Source organism: Orcinus orca, chromosome 14 (genome assembly GCF_937001465.1).
Source record: "Orcinus orca chromosome 14, mOrcOrc1.1, whole genome shotgun sequence".
Taxonomy (NCBI): Eukaryota; Metazoa; Chordata; class Mammalia; order Artiodactyla; family Delphinidae; genus Orcinus; species Orcinus orca.
The window spans coordinates 5,744,557-5,759,174 of NC_064572.1; the positions used below are offsets into that span (position 1 = coordinate 5,744,557).

At 42.1% G+C, this 14,618-nt stretch overlaps 1 long non-coding RNA gene across 1 annotated transcript; it reads left to right on the forward strand.

Annotated features, from left to right (window-relative positions):
• Positions 1-3,901: 3,901 nt before the first annotated feature.
• LOC125961040 (uncharacterized) lies at positions 3,902-13,973 on the forward strand. The gene is made up of 4 exons (XR_007471338.1): positions 3,902-4,399; positions 9,825-9,911; positions 10,174-10,308; positions 13,042-13,973. It is a non-coding gene; the product is annotated as an uncharacterized LOC125961040 (long non-coding RNA).
• Positions 13,974-14,618: the final 645 nt, after the last annotated feature.

The following is a 14,618-nucleotide window of genomic DNA, read 5'->3' on the forward strand; positions in this document are numbered from 1 at the left end:
TCTTTATCTCGCCAACATCCCACCCATTTTATTTTTCGTTTGTTTTACCCTTAAAGATATATGCTAATTGTCAATATCCTATAATATGTTTCCAATTTCTTATATATTGCTCCATTTCATACTTTTTCTCTCTGTTAAAGATCAACATTTTAAAAATGTTCACAGACAGTAGCTTCAGGAAGAAGCCATTTAACTGAAGGTCAATAGTAAGTTTATGGGGATAAACCCCGCTGTCCACATTAGAGACATGATCTTAGGGTAAGAGGAATTCAGCCCAACCATCTGACTGAAAGTTGACTTAAACCCTGGCCTGGCAGAGGCTTTTGAATAGTTTGCATTTGGAACCATTTTCCCCCCCCAAAAAAAACTGTACCTTGAGTTTCAAAAGGGCAGTTGCTTAAATGTAGCTCGTGTATATAGTGTTTGAAAAATAAAGAAGACCGAAAACTTAATCAGAAAACGATGGCAGTGAGAGGCTACAAAATAGAAAAATCTATGTGAATTCAGCAAAGTGAGACTCTATGTGAATATAAGTAACATGGTGGGGTTGGTAGTTAGTGGAGACCATCACTGAGGGAGCAGCGTAGAATTCATGTGTAGAGAACTAAAGAAATGAATTTTATGTGAGCAAACTTTTAACAGTCTTTCCTTTCCTTATCAATAGCAGAGACTTCACACTGGAGAAGAGCCCACTGAATGTAACAAATATGAGGAGATTTCACATAGAATTCAACTATCACGCCACATGAGTGACCTCTCACAGGACAGAAACCCTATGCTTGCAATCAATTTGGAAGAGCCTTCAGCCTTTATTCATCATTGAATTAACATAAGATAATTTATACTGGAGTGAAACCATGCAGGTCTCATCAATGTGAGAAGGCTTGTAGACAATGCTGTAACCTTAGATGTCATGAGAAAACTCACCCTGAAGTGAGCCCCTATATATGTTATAAATGTGGAAGGTAGTTTAGCTGGAGCCTCATATTTAAATACACCAGAAACTCACACTGGAGAGAACACTTAATGAGATAAATGTGGGACACACTTCAGCAGAGCCTTAACTTTTATTCACACTGATGAACTCACAAGGTGAGAAGGCCTCTCTCTCAAAACACTGTAAAACCTGGTGCCTCAATTATTCTATTCCATTTATATTTTCTATTAATGTGCCTCTCGTGACTTAAAATTGAATTAGAAGTACATTTAATTTTTCACAAGAGTCCTAGTCCTAGAGAATTTGTGGACCCGACCATGAAAATTCCAAGAATTCAGTCAGGCAGGGATTTATTCCTGCAACAGAATTTTTTATCCAAAATGTTTTCCCCCCACCTAAAACAGATAGATATGTCAGAATGAAGAAGGTGGAAGATCATTCCAGAAACACAATATTGTAAAGCAACTATACCCCCAATAAATAAAATAAGGTAAGATAAAATAAAATAAATCATTGGAGACATGGAGAGTTCCATTTTCAGATTTGGAGAGTGTAGGGGCTTCCTGATAAGGTCGGGCTCCTCTTCAGGTACATTTCTTTTACTTTGTTGACCTAAAAACATTCATTATAACCCTAAAGTCCACGGATGTCTAATGGGTGAAAGCATGGTATTGTAGGGGTCTATAAAGCATGGGATGTTACCTGCAACATTTGTGTGTCTGTGCTCCTGTCTGTGTACATGCACACGCACACACACAAACGTGCAAGCAAGGCAGAGAGCATATAGCATCCATCTGAACCTAAAAAGAAAATGTGAGTCTGGAATCAATGGTATAAATGTGTCATCAGGAGAGAGAGCATCTAAGTTACCTCAGTCATTAATTTATCAAATTTTCAATTATTAATGAATATTTACTGAAAGCTTCCAGGATTTCAGAACTTGGCTTGTTATGAGGACTAAAATGTAAATAATACAATGTTCCTACCTTCGTAGAACTCTACATTCTAACGCAGTCAATTCAAATACACTGCAATATAAAATTTCTGATATTGAAAATCAAACATACATAAGGGTTTACAAATTGTGTAACTAAAAAATGTTTGCTACTATTTACAAAGAAAAGTTGCCACTTTAAAAAATAAAATTGAGATTTATAACAGTGTCATTATAGATCTTTGGAAAGTCAAAAATTTTCAAAAAGACTGGGCTTTTAAAAAATATTTTACAAAATTCTGAACCTTTGAAAAGCTATTCTGCAAGATTTGGGAAGAATAAACATAGATTTCCCTTTCTAACAGCCAAGATAATTGTTCAAAATATTATGAAATAAGTATTTTAAATTAACTGTTCAATTACAAAATACACTTTTGAAAATCAATAATGTTTTTTATTAGAATACAAAAACTGCTGCACATGCCCACTAAAATTCCATTTAGCATCCATTTTAATCGAGATTCAATGGGGCACCATTTTATTTATTCATTTATCTTCTTCCAGTTTTACTGAGATATTACTGACATAGAGCACAGAGTAACTTTACAGTGTATAATGATTTGTCTTACATATGCTATGAAATGATTATCACACTAAATTTAGTGAACATTCATCATCTCATATAGATACAAAATTAGCGAAATAGAACAATGTGTTTTTCTTGTGATGGGAACCCTTATAATTTATTCTCTTAACCAGTTTTATGTGTAGGAGACAGAAGTATTTATTACCTTTAACATGTGCTATATTGCATCCCTGGTACTTCATCTCTCGGCTGGACGCTTGCAGTTTGGGCCACCTTCATCCAGTCCCACCCCTTCCCACGCCTGCCTCTGTGGACCACAAATTGGACTGTTACTGGATGAGTTTGTTTGCTTGTTGGTTGGCTGTTGAAATATAACTGATCTACAACACTATGTTACTTCTTGTTACACAACAGAGTAATTTGGAATTACTATACATTTCAAAATGAGCACCGGGTCTTCTGCTTGGGGAAGGGCCAGGGCACCGTCGCGTCTGAGGCCCTGGGCCCCGCCGCCAAGCTCAGGGACAGGCCACTGTCTGCGGAGGACGAGGCAGCCTCCGGGTGCCAGAGGATATGCTGGCATCACGCCCCTTCTCTCTGTCCTCTGACCCCAAGTTCCCTCGGCGACGGCAGAGACAGCGGGCTGAGATGTACGCCTAGGGAGGGAAGCGGGTGCTGTTCCGGCCCCGCGGGGCAGAGCCCGGCCGGTGGGAAGCCCTCTGCCGGGCCGAGGACCCGCTCTACTGTCCGTGATGCTCCTATGACTGCCGCTTCCCCTGAGCGCAGAGAAGCGGGACAGTCTCCTGGGCCTGCAGGCCGCCACGCTCCTCTCCTCGCAGCCTCCAAGTCTCCCGCCACGCATCCAGCACCTGCGACGTCAGCGAGGGGGGCGGGAGCTCGTGCGGGGATGGACCCAGCCGCAATCGCCGCCCCAGCCCGGAGCCCTGTCATGTGCTCCGCCCGACACACGGTCGCTCCTTCCCGGACCTGCCGACCGAGCTGCAGGAGGAGCCGTGGAGACACTGACGCCAGAGGGGCCGTCGGGTTTTCTGGGCCGGTTCTGGGACACCGGGCCGCTTCAACTTCTGGCTCCACGTGCTTCCCTGTCTGTAGCTTAATAGCCGAAGGACGCAGCGCCGGGACGCTTCGCTGGCTGCACGTTGCGCGCAGGGTCGGCACTGGAATAACAGCGCGGTGGTCAACTACACAGTGCACCCCGCGTGCTACTTCTTTGATCTTTGTCTCTGGTGTGAAAGGGCCCAGATTTCCCATCCTGGGCAACAGAAATGTTCTTTATAAATGTTTTGTAGAAGATGTTCTGTCCCCTACCAAAATAAGATATTTGGTGACTTGAACTGTCAGAGTCATCCGCTGATGTTGGCCGTGAGGTTGAAGAGCAGGTCACTGCCGCAAACCACATTTGGGTGCACAGAACCCACAACAGCTGTCAGACTCTGTCCATTAGCCCTCAGAGAAGGTGGACCCGTAGCGGCTGGACTCCAAGCCAGGGGTGGGGCTGGAAAGGTGGCTTCTGTCCCTCTGGGAGCCACAGAAGTTAGCGGTGAATTGATGGATGAGGATCTGTGCCCAGCAAATAACTATTGCTCGGAACTCTTTGGTCCCATGCATGCGGCCGGACAGGGAGCACAGGGTCAGGACAGTCTCACTCACTGCTGGTGGCTGGGGACGCCAAAAGGAGGGGACCATACATGAGCAGGGGGTGCACCCTGGGGGAGGAGTAAGTCCTCTCCCATCTTGGGCAGATTTTGGTAACTTGTTTTTTGTTTTGATTGTAGTTTTCATATTTTCTGGCGGAGGGCTAGTACAATCAATTCGTTTTGAAATGCTGGTCTCCAAGGAGGGATGTTTGCACTGTAATTCGAGAGAACAAGCCATTGCATCCTACATCCCATCGGCCAAATTCCACACCCAGCTTGTGCTGGTAGGAACTGCAAGCTAAGAGTGGTTTTTATATATATAAATGGCTGAAAATAATTCATAAAAACATTATTTGCAACCCACAAAAATTATATAGCATTCAAATTTCCTTGTCAATAAATAATGTTTTATTGAAGCACAGTTATACTCCTTTATTTACGTTTTACTGTAGCTGCTTTTTGGCTACAATGACTGAGATGAGTAGAAATAACAGACATCCTATGACGAATCTAAAATATTTACTCTCTGGTCCTTTACACAAGTTTGCCAACCCCTGCTCTGGAAAAGCGGGAAAAAAGTTTTTTTGACACTCATATGCTGGGATTTATACTTTTAAAACAGTTAAACTTTTAGCGAATTTTCTCCCTGGAAACAAACTTTAGGTAGATGTAAATATGTTAAATTACTCTCAGTAATCTCAGTTTAGAATAAACACTAATTCACAATTATTCCTGCACTGAGGAAGGGAATCCACCTGCAGATAATTTTATTTTCATCTCAGAAATAATCACAAATTAGTGTAACTAAAACCTAGCACCCACACAAATTAGCATCAACTGCATAAACTGCTAGATATTTCTGAGCCTCAAAATAGAACATTGTAAGCCATAAAAGTATTTACTTTAAATTTTGGTTTGGCGACATCATCTCTTGCCTGTGGCAGTGTTTACCAAAGTTAATTGATCACAGAGAATTTCATCAAGAATCATTTTCTAATAGAAAACTATCAAGAGTTAATGCACTATAATTCACACTGGAGTAAAATAAACCAGAAAACAATCATATTGATGAAACAATGAATATGTAATTTACATAAGAATATAAAAATGTATAACAACAAAAAATCACTTATTACCTTATTTTCTGTTATTAAATATAAAAACATATTATGCAACTTCCAGGTATTCTTGCATCTGGTAAGCCATTTCTTTCTTAAAAGGGCATTATTGCATAATGAAACATATAGGTAAATGCATTTTTAGATTTTTATTTTGTATTTAGGAATACATTTAACTTCAAATTTACCAATAGTGTATATAATCGCATTGGGACTCTATACACTACAGAACACACTGGGAAATTCTAGATTTTATGATAATAATGTGTTATTTTGGATTGCTTTGGGTTATCAAAAAAAAATAGAAAGAAATTAAGAGCCCAATATAAAGAGGAAGATAGCAATCCTCTTGTCTGTTATCCTTTAAAATGGTATCCGGTTGAATTTTGAATAAAATGGATAATGAAAGGAATTTTAACAGGCACGTACAGGGAATTTTTATCCTTATAAAAATCGGTACTGATTTTCAAACATATAGTTTTGAATTCTGACAATTTAAAAAATACTTGTTTTGGAATATAGAGAAGAGCAAACCTGGTTATTAAGACAGGAAACCTAGCTTTGCTCTCCCCAATTCATGTAGAGAAGATTTTCCAAAATTGAGAATTTTGTAAAATATTTTTACTGACCAGTATTTCTAAAAATATATAACTTTTCAAAGTTCCAGAATTGAGACTGTTTTAAATGTCAATTTTATTTTATGAAGTGCCAACTTTTTATTGTAGACCAGTAGTGATATTTTGTGACTATACAATGTATGAACATGTCTTTTTTTTAATGTCAGAAATTTTGTTTTGCAATTTATTCTTATTGCCTGCGTTAGAATATAGAGTTCTATGAAGAGAAAGGTGTTCTGCTATTTATGTTTAATCATCATAACAATCCAGGTTCTGAAATATTGGAAGTTCTCATTAAATATTTAATAATTAAAAGTTTATAAATGAATGAACAGGGTGATTTATCTTATTTTTCTCCTGCATGAATCCTTTATGCTAATAATTCCTGAATCGCATTTTCCCTTTATGATCAGATAGTTGTTACACTGTCCCTCCCTTGAATGGGTGTCTGTGTGTGCGTTCAGATGCATGTACACACAGTAATGTTGCAGGTAACATCATGGGTTTTTAAAAAAATTTTTTTAAGATTTTTTTATTGATGTGGACCATTTTAAAAGTTTTTATTGACTTTGTTACAATATTGTTACTGTTTTATGTTTTGGCTTTTTGGCTGCGAGGCATGTGAGATCTTAGCTCCCCGACCAAGGATCGAACCCGCACTCCCTGCATTGGAAGTTGAAGTCTTAACCTCTGGAATGCTAGGAAAGTCCCCATGATGGGCTTTATAGGCCCTAGAATACCATTTCTCAACCCATTAGACTTTAATGGACCTCAGGGCTATAACGAATGTTTTGGCCAACAAAGAAAAAGAAATTGAACTGAAAAAGGTCCAGAACTCATCAGGCAGCCTGTACACTCTCCCTAGCTAGCCTTCTTGAAGGTTTAATTGACAAAATAGACGTTGTCTCTATGGTGATCTTTCTCCCGGAACATTTTTTAGTACAATTTTTCTACATCAAAGAGTAAAGCTTTAAAGGTAGACTTACCAATGGCTCTGTGAGGGATCTCCTTTGTGTTTACATGATTTACTATATGCACCCCTCAATGTTCTAATACATTCTTAAAGTAGAACTCTTTTTATGTCTTCAAAGATCTTTCACCTTCTCAGTCCTGAAGATATCTATCTGTTCTTTTTGGACAAAACAAACAAAGAAACCCTTGGCTACAAAATGCTATGTAGGGATTAAACCACCATCTGACTCTGAATTCTTGAGTTCTTCCTGTCCATGTACCCACAATTATTCACCTTTCTTTAAATATAATTAATGTATACATTTTTTAAGTCATACGAGAAATAGTAAATGAACGTTAAGTAATAGAATTAATTGAAGCAGCAGAGGTTAATCACAAAGTATGTGTGTATTTATTCTTGAAGCCATTCATCCGGAATGCGTATAAGGATATTTGGACCCTAATGTACGAGATAACACACATCATACTATGTTTTATATTTTCAGTTAACATTCATCGTTGTTTCCTGATTGATCCCAGTCTTTGTAATTATGATTATAATTTTATAAAGTCAGAAAGTGTCTAACTGATCAACAGTGACAGAGTATTAACAGAAAATGGATTCATTCTTACTTATCACAATATTTCATGGTTTTGAATGACACATACCCACTCAGTAGCGCTTATGTATTTGCAAATCCTGATCTACTGAAGCAGGTTTGCTTCGTTTCTTCTTACTTGATACTGAATATTGCTTGCAGCACTTCTCAAAACCCTTCACCATCTACATCTTTATACTGTATATTTAATAATAAGACAATTGCTGAAGGACTGAATTATTGACTCAATTGCATGCTAACACATTCTTTATAGACTATTTTCCCAGTATGAGTTTTCTGATGAATAGCAAGTGAAAGATTTTCCACATTGTCTTTAGAATTGGCATCTCCTCAGTGTGAGCACATTCTTGTTCAGTCAGAAATGAGGAATCACTGAATAATGTCCTTCCTTCATTACACTGAGACTATTTTTTCAGTGTGAACCCTCTCACGTCTAATGACTCCATGACTAATGGAACTGTAGCATTCATTTCATTGGATTTCTTCTACAGCAGTGATTAGATGCCTTACACCAAGAAGGCTCTCCTCGTAGTAAACCTTGGGATGTCTTCTCTACTGTGTCAGGGATGCAGTCCACTCTGAGTTCTCTGTGTATTCTGAGGCTGGAGCTCCAACTGAAGGCTCTTCCACCATGATTACAGGGTCAGGGTTTCTCTCCACATGACTTTCCTGGTGGTTTAAAAGGGATAATTTCTGGCTGAAGGCTCAATATCCTTGATTACAGACACAGGGTTTCTACTCAGTATGAATTCGCTGGTGTTTATAAAAGTGGGAGCTCTGGGTAAAGGCTGCACCACATGGATTCCAGACATAGGGTGGCTCTCCTGTAAGTTTTCTAGTGCGTATAAGCGTGAGAGCTGCGTTTAAAGGCTTTTCCACATTCATTGCATTTGTAGGCTTTCTCATTAGTGTGAATTATCCCCCATGACTAAGGTTATGGCTTTGACTAAGTGTTTTCTCACATAAATGATATTCCTTGTGGTTTCTCTCCTGTGTGAATGTGCTCATGTTATTGAAACGTTGGAGGGTCACTGAAAGCTCTTCCACAGTCATTCCAAACATAGGGCTTCTCTCCCGTGTGAGTTTATTGGTGTGAATAAAAGTCAGCTCTCTCGCTGCATTACCTTTATAAGGTTCGTATTCTCCAGTGTGAGCTGTTGGTGTATAAATGCGAGGCTTCAGCTGAATTATTTCCCACGTTCAGGACATTTGCAAGAGTCACTCCAGAGTGCACTCTTTCATGTTGTCTAAGGTTGGAGGGTGACTAAAAACCTTCCACATTCTGAGATCTGCATGGTTTCCCTCTAGTATAATTAGCTTATGTTAATTCAGTGGTGAATAACGGCTGAAGTCTCCCATTCAGGCTGAAAGTGTAACACACGTGGAGTTAAGGTTGTTGTATGTGACATGTCCTCATATTCATTGCATTCAGTGGGCTCTTCTCCAGCATGAAATCCCCGCTATTGACAAGGAAAGAGAGGCTGTTAAAAATTGCTCACATAATAATCATTCAGTCATCTCTCTACATGTGACTTCTAGGCAGCTTCCTCAGTGATGGTCTTCATTGAAAGTCTCCCCATGTTAGTTACATTCACAGGTAATGTTACTTTGCGGAATTCACACAGATTTTCTATCTGGTAAACCCTCACTGGTCATAGCTTTCTGATTAAGATTTAGGTCTTCTTTATGTTTCAAACACTATATCCATGAGCTATGTTTAATCAATTACCTTTTCATTGAAGCCCAGGTTAGTGTTTGACATGTAATGTCAAAAAACATGGGTCCTCAGATTGTTCCATCCTCCATTAAATTGATAGAAAATCTCCTGGCCACATGGCCAAGGACATGGAGGGCAGAGCTAGGGTTGAGTCTCTGTTGTTACTGATTCCCACATGGGGAGGAACCAAGGTGACTAAGGGCAAGGGCATCCGGGGTGGTGGTGGGTGCACCAGGGGTGCTAAAGGCCTGTAATTGGTGTTGGAGAACAAATGATGGTGTCTTTCACCAAGAATTATTAAATAAGAATTTTGTGAGAGGTGTCCTTGCTGTGGAGACAGGACTCTCCAGGAGACCATGATAAGGGTTACCTGGGAATTAGTGTTAATCCTAGGAACTGAATATTAATAAACTAATAACTCTGAACAGTAAGTCCAATCAAAGTATAACACCCCATAACTTGCATTGTTTTCTGCAAAATGAGGATATTATATTCTCCCTACATGCCGAGTAGCCAATGCAGCCTTGTTCTTGACCATGGGAGGAAAAAGCGTTCCTTCTGTCTGCGCATGCCTGTGGGTAAGGTGGCAGGGGTCACTCCCAGCTGAGTGGTTGGGGATTGATGCTTGATATATCTAACAATACTCTGAAAGGCTGGGTTCTCATGGCTGTTTTCTCTTTCTTCAGATTTATCTGCTTGATTTCCGGATTGTCCCTGCATAAGGATGCAGAGGAGCACAGATGGTGGCAGAGTTCCTGATAATGAAACAACAGGTGAGAAAAAAATTATTTTGATTCCTGAATTGATCCATCTTTTGCCAAGTGATCAGGTTTCTACTTTGGGTCCAGATCTTCTAAGTGCACCCAGGAAATATTAAGGCCAGTTATGTTCACCACCCTTTTAGGGATATGGCAGGTCAGGGACCAATGTAGAAACACTCTCTTTCCCAACATTTACTTTCACTTGCTCCAGCCTCCATTAAGGCTGTGACCTCACAGAAGACGGGAGAGGTTTTTACTTTCTCTTTTTTTAAAGGTCATCCCTTGGGCTCAGTGGCCTCCTTCATCATGTTACTGGCTGCAGTGGACTTAGGAATGCGGTGAACACAGGGGATAGAGAATGACTCAGAACAGAAATCTCTACGTCAGTGGGGAGCAGGCGTTTCATCAGGTGAGTCCTGTGTTATAGGTGCTGGGGTGAATGGACGCTTGGTAAGAGATAGCAATAAAGAATCAATTATTTTTCCTAATTTTAAAATGTTTAACTTTCTACAGACTACTCATAAACATTTTGATAGTTTTATAAAGATAAATGTAAGTTCCTTAGCAAAGTTATTCACATAACTCTGTTCCTTTGTGTTGTTAACCTTCATTCAAATTAGAAAGTTGAATGCAATGTCTGCAGATTCTTATTTTCTTAATTGTGACTGTGTATGGAGGAGAAGGGGCATAGTACATAGAACAAAGTGTAGAGCACTGGACAGCAAATGACAGTCTGGGGAGCTCCAAGACCTCACTCCCACACAGATACATCAGTAAAACAACCAGGATCTGCCTGAATGAGCTGGGATTCTAGCCCAGGGAACCCCAGAGGTGGGAACAATGGGCTTTCTGCTCCCACCATTGCCAGCCCTGGTAAGTGTTCCTATTAGACCCGGGGATGTGTGTGTGTGTGTGTGTGTGTGTGTGTGTGTGCGTGTGTCTGTTTGTTTCTTCTTCCTGACACCCCTGGACTTGCCGAGTGTGCATCACTGTTTCATGAAAACTATGCTCATGTGGTGCTAAAGGGATAAGACCCTCTCAGTCTTGTATATTCCTGTGTTGGATACATAAAATTTATGTAATAGGTCCAGCTGCAAAAGTTCAGTTTTCTCCTTGGCTCCTACCTGCAATGGCATGGGGATGTCTTCTTTGGGAAAGCAGCTCTAGACTCATGGAGAGAAGAGCTGCACAGGTGTAGGGTGGGCAGAGATAATTGGAGCAACCAAGTGAATTGCTAAGGTCTCCTGATAAGGAGGTAACAGGCTGGGCACTAAGGGAACCCAAGTCTTCTGAGTCAGGGTTCTGACTGCAGAATTCTCCACATTAGCGTGAGGAGCGCCTCTCCTTCGCGGCAGCCTCCTGCCCAAATCTTCCCAGCCCCGCCCGCTGCTGGGGTCGCGTCATGCCAGGCCGAGCCTAACCAACAGGGAGCTCCTAGGCGGACGGCCCCGAGACGATCTCGAGCGTTTGGGCGGTCGGAGCTGATCCCTCGCCGGCCAGCGATCAGAATCCATCACGCTGACGTACGAGCCCATTGTCGGGAGCCACCTGGCGGACGCTTTTATATTGTCCCTTCCCTCCTGAGCTTTGGCGACCTTCGCGAGGGATGTGACTCGCCCGCCAGGCGCAGGCCAGAGTTCCGGGAGGCCGGCGACGCAGGCAGCGACCATCCCGGTGGTGCGGAGTGGTGGGCGCGTCCTGTCTTACAGGAGATTGAATGTGGAGAGAAGTGTGCTGTGGGGCCGACACTGAGCTCCCTCGAAATTTTGGGGGGAGGTCTGCGCCGGTCGACCAGCACTCCCTGATGCCCCTTGGCCCGCCGATACCTCCTACCCTTCTACGCGCAACCAGGAGAGGATGTCCGTGCCCGACGTCGTACTCCGTGTGGAACGATCCGTCGCTGCGTCCTCGCCGCCTTGGGGGCCCGGCTACAGCCCTGTGCTGTCGAGGCGGTGGGGCTGCTCAACGGGTCCACTTCATTTTCTCCGGCATCCAGGAGAGGCGGTCACGGGGGCGGTTCTTGCCCCGAGGAAGGGGCACGGGATGCGGCTCAACAGACGGGAGCCACCCGCCAGATTGAAACGACGTCTACGCAGGGACCTCCCGTCCCCACTCCTTGGTTGCCTCGTCAGCGTGGCGCTTGCGTTTCCTACCTGTTCAGGTCCCCTCACCGCCGACTGTCGAGGGCAAGCGTGTAGGGCGCTCATGGAGGGGCGGCAGTTCCTCCTAGGCTTCGGTGGTCCTAAGTCGTAGTCATTTCTATTTGGGAAACAGGGACTGGCCGGGGCATCCGTGATGGTCGGGAGGAGACACGAGCCTGGCCGCGGTCCCGGGTGGGCATTGTTGTCGGGAGCTTGTCTGAAGAAGCTCTGCAGACAGTGAACGGCCTACAGACGCGCGGGCAGAGGGGAGGACCCTCCAGGGCAAGAAATGGGACCGATGGTGTCCTGGGTCAAGAACGGCTGTCATCGGTGTGGCGGTGCGCCTTCGCCCGTGTGCGATCTGGATACTTCCTGTTGAGGTTCACACAAGTTGCACGTCACTTGGCGTCTGCAGCGGCAAGGTCGACCAGATGGCCAGATTTCGGTATTGAGGCAAGAAAAAAATTGAATGAATTGACACTCTTTTTGTTGTGAGATTCATTACAATGTGAACATTAGTGAAATAAAAAATCCTAAGATTTACAGTAAATTCACATTACTGTAATAATTACTATCGTTTGCAGTTTTTTTCACAAAATGTTTATGAACTTTAAAATATATTTAGTACAATTTTTTTGTGATACAAGTCTGCTAATGAGAAAAATGGAATTCTTTTGCAAGGGGGGTGCCATTTAGCTTATTACATGTTCCTATCATCAAAATTTCAGCTGTTAATGCTCACTTATAAGGAGATTTTGCCTGGTTTGCATATTTCATATTTGAAAATTCTTTTCACACAAATATGTACTACCAAATACTGAAGTTCAGGAGTGTGTGATTTTAATTGAGCATATTCATTTCTTGGAAGGAATTTATAAAATTCTGTTTGATTCTTCTATTGATATTTGCCTTTTAGTATGTCATTATATTGTACATTAGTCATTTATAATTCTGTTTGCAGTTAATTTTAAAAACATTGATTCAAGTTTCTCTATCCACAGAGTATCTGATTGCTTGAAGATGATGAAGGAGGGTTTTGGGATGCAGAATTTTCTAAATCCACCTGGAAGCCTGGGAAACTCTCCCTCCAGCCACAAGGCCCTGCCCCACACATGCAGCAACCAATCTGGAAAACCAGACTCCAACCTCTGCAGCAATAGGACCTAAGGGTCAGGACTTGGTCAGTGACTCACAGCTTCGAAATTTTCAGTCCTTTCCATGTAGAACCAAATGTGGGGAAGGCCAAATATGTTCCCCTAAGTAATCACGTAAGACGCCCCTCTTCCTATCAGCTTCTCTCAAGCCTCCCTGCATCACAAGCTCTCGGGAGGACATGGCTTCCTTTTTTTGCCACCACAAAGTGTCCCCACTCTTATGTGTGCCCTGAGTCTCAGCCTGATGTGAGTGGTGGTGGCTGACTCCCATGCTCTATAGACAAGTTCTGAGTAAATAGTGCTTGTTCTCATTTGGGTGTGTGTGTGTGTGTGTGTCTTTTTTCATATCTACAGAGCTTAGGATGGCAGGAAGCAAATAAAACTCATGATAATGTTTCCCATGTTATTTTAAAAATCACATTTATTAATCACCATTTTTTAAGTTGAGACATAATTCACATACCATAAAATTCACCCTTTGAAAAGTGTAGAATTAAGTGATTTATAATCTAGTCACAAAATTGTGCAACCATCGGCACTAATACCAGAACATTTAATCACCTCAAAAAGAAACCCCATCCCCATTAGTCTCTTCTATTCCACCTATGCTCAGGACGTGGCCACCACAAATGTGCTTTCTGTCTCTACGGATATGCCTATTCTCAATATTTCATGTGACTGGAATCATACAATATGTGCCCTTTATGTCTGGCTTCTTATACTGAATATCATGCTTTTGAGGCTCATGTTTTGGAATGTATCAGTAATGTACTCCTTCATTTGGCCTAAGAATTTTTCTTTTTAAGCCATAAGATTTCACGTACATTCACATGGCACCAGGGTTTTTGGAGGTTGTTTTTTTTTTTTTGGAAAATATATATTTTCAATTTTAACCATTTAAAGTCTACAGTTGACTAACATTAAGTACTGCTTCCCTGCCTGGCCCCAACATACCCCCACTCACCTGGAGCTTCCAGTAGGCCCAGAGGACACAAGCCCAGCCATGCTGCCCTTCCTTGGAAAACCCAACGTCATCCATCATGACCATGATCCCACTATTAGTGCCCCTCATTGTAGCAAAAAGAACCCCGGACATGGATAGACTCTAGTGAAGAGGGCAGCTGCCCCCAGGCAAATTGTTGTGCTTGGGACAAGGAAGCAGTGCCCTGGGACCTGCAGTCACCCTGGGGTCACATGAGGTACAGTGCTGGTCTCCTGAGGGCATATTCTGCTGAGGTCAAGGACAGGCCCCTATGGAGGAGAACCAGTGAACACTTAGGGACATCTCTTGTCATTCTTTTCTTCCTTCCTTCCTTTCTTTCTCTTTTTCTCTTTCCACCCGGAAGAGGTAAAGCTTGACAAGAAAAAAGTAAATGACTTTCTAGACCATCCATATTTCAGGGCTGCCTGATGGACCTGTCCTT